At 43.3% G+C, this 4,125-nt stretch overlaps 1 pseudogene; it reads left to right on the top strand.

The window, feature by feature from the left end:
* LOC101353948 (ubiquitin-associated domain-containing protein 1 pseudogene) overlaps positions 1-3,867 on the top strand; it is a 16,724-nt pseudogene extending 12,857 nt beyond the window's left edge.
* Positions 3,868-4,125: the final 258 nt, after the last annotated feature.

Below are 4,125 nucleotides of genomic sequence, written 5' to 3'. Positions count from 1 at the left end.
AACAAAATTCTAGCCAATAGAATTCAGCATCATATCAAAAAAATAATATGCCACGACCAAGTAGAATTCATACCAGGCATGCAGGTTGGTTCAACATTAGAAAATCAATCAACGTAGTCCACCACATGAATAAAAGGAAAGAATCATATGATCATTTCGATTGATGCAGAAAAAGCATCTAACAAAGTCCAACACCCATTCCTGATAAAAGCTCTGAATAAAATAAGTATAGAAGGGAAATTACTCAACATAGTAAAGGGCATCTATGCAAAACCAATGGCCAACATCATTCTTAATGGAGAAAGGCTGAAAACATTCCCCTTGAGAACAGGAACAAGAAAAGGATGCCCTTTATCACCACTCCTATTTTACATTGTGCAGGAAGTCCTACCTAGAGCAATAAGGCAAGAAAAAGAAAGGGCATCCAAATTGATAATGAATTAGTTAAAGTGTCCCTATATGCAGATGATATGATACTATACATAGAAAACCCAAAAGACTCCACAAGAAAACTACTGGAACTAACAGAAGGATTCAGCAGAGAGGCAGGATAAACATATAAATATCAGTTAGATTCTTATACACCAATAAAGAGAACGATGAAAAGGAAGTCAGGAAAACAATATCATTTATCATAGCCTCTAAAAAAACAAAATACTTAGGAATAAACCTAACCAAGGATGTAAAATATTTGAACAAAGAAAACTACAAAACACTAGTGCAAGAAACCCAAAGAGATCTACATAAATGGGAAAACAAACCATGCTCATGGATAGGTAGACTCAACATTGTGAAAATGACAATTCTACCCACAGCAATTTACAAATACTGTGCAATCTCGATCCAAATACTAATGACATTCTTTAAAGAGATGGAAAAACTACTCATTAACTTTATATGCAAAGGGAAGAAGCCTGGATAACTAATGCGCTATTGAGGGAGAAGAATAAAGTAGGAGAACTCACAGTACCTGACCTCAGAAGTTACTATATAGCTGCGGTAATCAAAACAGCCTGGTACTGGTAAAATGACAGATACATGGACCAATGAAATAGAATTGAGAACCCAGATGTAAATCCTTCCACCTACGGTCACCTGATCTTCGACAAGGGCCCAAAGTAGTCCATCAAATGGGGAACAAACAGTCTTTTTAACAAATGTTGGGGGCAAATCTGGATGTCTATTTGCAAAAAACTGAAACAAGACCCATACCTCACACCATATACAAAATCTAACTGAAATTGGATCAAAGACCTAAATATAAAGCCAAGAACTATAAAGTTCATAGAAGAAAAAATAAGATCATGCTAAAGGCCCTAATACACAGCATTAACAGGATACAAACCATAACCAACAACACACAAACTCCAGAAGATAAACTAGATAACTGTGATCTTCTACAAATTAAACACTTATGCTCATCAAAATACTTCACCAAAAGAGTAAAAAGAGAACCTACAGACTGGGAAAAAAATTTTGGCCACTACAAATCAGACAAAGGTCTAATCTCTAAAATCTACAAGAAAATCCAACACCTCTACAACAACTAATCCAATTAAAAAATGGGCAAAAGAAATGAACAAGACACTTCACCAAGGAAGACATTGAAGCGGCCAACAGACACATGAGGAAATGCTCACGATCAGTAGCCATTAGAGAAATGCAAATCAAAACCACAATGAGATAGCATCTCACCCCAGCATTACTGGCACGAATCAAAGAAACTGGAAATAAGAAATGCTGGAGAGGCTGTGGGGAGATCAGAACTCTTATGCACTGCTGGTGGAAATGCAAAACGATACAACCATTTTAGAAAACAATATGGCACTTCCTTAAGAAGATAGAAATAGAAGCACCATATGATCCAGCAATCCCACTCCTAGGAATATATCCTAGAGAGATAAGAGCTGTCATACTAATAGAGATATGCACACCCATGTTCATGGCAGCATTGTTCACAATAGCAAAAAGATGGAAACAACCTACATGCTCATCAACAGATGAATGGATAAACAAACTGTGGTACATACACATGATGGAGTATTATGCAATGATAAAGAACAATGATGAATCTGTGAAGCATCTCATAACATGGATGAAACTGGAGGACGTATGCTGAGTGAAATAAGTCAATTACATAAGGACAAATACTGTATGAGACCACTACTATAAAAACTCATGGGAAGGTTTACACACAGAAAGAAACAATCTTTGATGGTTACGAGGGAGTAGAGGGGTGGGAGGGGGAAATACTAAATAGACAATAGATAAATGGTAACTTTAGTTTAGGGTAAGACAGTACACAATACTTGGGAAGACAGCACCACTTGTACAGGGAAAGGTCTTGGAAACTCCATAGACACCTCCAAACTCCCTGAGAGACTGAGTTGCTGGGCTGAGGGCTGTGGGGACCATGGTCTCAGGGAACATCTGGCTCAACTGGCATAACATACTTTGTAAAGAAAATGTTCTACATTCTACCTTGGTGAGTAGCTTCTAGGGTCTTAAAAGCCTGTGAGCAGCCATCTAAGATACTCCACTGGTCTTTGAGAGCATGGGAGAATGAAGAAAACAAGACAGAACGGAAAGATTAGTCCAAAGGAGTAATGGACCACAACTACCATGGCCTCCACCAGACTGAGTCCAGTACAACTAGCTGGTGCCCAGCTACTACCACTCTTCGCTCTGACAGGGATCACAACAGAGGGTCCTGGACAGAGATGGAGAAAAATGTACAACAAAATTCCAACTCACAAAGAAAGACCAGACCTACTGGCCTGACAGAGACTGGAGAAACCCAGAGAGTATGGCCCCTGGACACTCTTTTAGCTCAGTAATGAAGTTACTCCCGAGGTTCACCCTTCAGCCAAAGATCAGACAGCCCTATAAAACAAAACGAGACTAATGGGGCACAGCAGTCCAGGGACAAAGACTAGAAGGCAGGAGGGGACAGGAAAGCTGGTAATAGGGAACCCAAGGTTGAGAAGGGAAAGTATGGACATGTCGTGGGGTTGTTAACCAATGTCATCAAACAGTATGTTTACTGTTTAATGAGAAACTATATGTTCTGTAAACCTTCATCTTAAGTACAATTAAAAAAAAAAAAAAAAAAGGCACATGCCATGCTGGACGAGGACAAAGAGGAGCGAGTGGATGAAGCCTCCCTGCGGCAGCTCACTGAGATGGGCTTTTCTCAGACGGGAGCTTTGAAGGTCCTGCGGCTGAACCAAAAGTCAGTGACTCAGCCCGCGGAGTGGCTCATGGAGCACGCGAAGACCCGGCATAGACACACCTCTTCCAGGCCAGGCCTCGCCAGGCACCTTGGGGCCGCCGTCCCCACCTCCGCCTCCTCAGAGGCGCCCATTAGGATGAGTGCAGGAGTTGAGGCCAGAGGTGAGATAACAGAAGATTCAAAGGAAAAAGGAATTCCAGGCGGATGCGCGGGAGTCATTTCCCTGATGGAGATGGGATTTGATCAGAAGGAAGCGATGGACACCCTCCGAGTGAACAACCAGCAGTAGGCGGCCTGTGAGTGGCTGCTGGGAGACAGGAGCCCTCCCCCCGGAGCTGGATGAGGGCATGGCCCCTGACAGCCCTCTCTTCCGAGCCATCCTGGACAACCCCGTGGTGGAGTTGGGCCTGATCAACACTGAGACACTGCTTGGGTTTGAAGACCTGCTCCAGAACCCGCTCAACAGCAGATAGTGGATGAATGACCCCGAAACAGGGCCCATCATGCTGCAGATCTCCAGGATCTCCCAGACCCTGAACCGCATGTTGCGCCACTTCGCTGTTCCCCCTGCAGCAGAGCTGAAACTTACTCTCACTGCTTGGGCTACCCAGAGGTCCCGGTGGGTTCACTGGTAACTGAAGAGCCAAGGGCTTCGGAGGCCCAGTAGCTCAGCTGGGGGTGGTGCGGGGAGAACGGGACTGGCGGGAGGGGCTGCTGGAAACTTCCCTCACAGCCTTGCCTGGACTGTTTGAGGCGGCGTCTGCTCCTACTTTTTAATCTTCCTGCTTAAAAACCTTCTGTGATGGTAGTTTGTAAGTCTGCATTTTTAGCATCTGACAGTATTTACAAAAAGTGACCGACTGTTTCACTGGGAAGTTGAATGATCACCCCTC

Source organism: Trichechus manatus, unplaced genomic scaffold (genome assembly GCF_000243295.1).
Source record: "Trichechus manatus latirostris isolate Lorelei unplaced genomic scaffold, TriManLat1.0 scaffold00169, whole genome shotgun sequence".
Lineage (NCBI taxonomy): Eukaryota > Metazoa > Chordata > Mammalia > Sirenia > Trichechidae > Trichechus > Trichechus manatus.
Note: the sequence above shows the minus strand (reverse complement) of the source record. Positions and strands in the feature narration are given on the sequence as shown.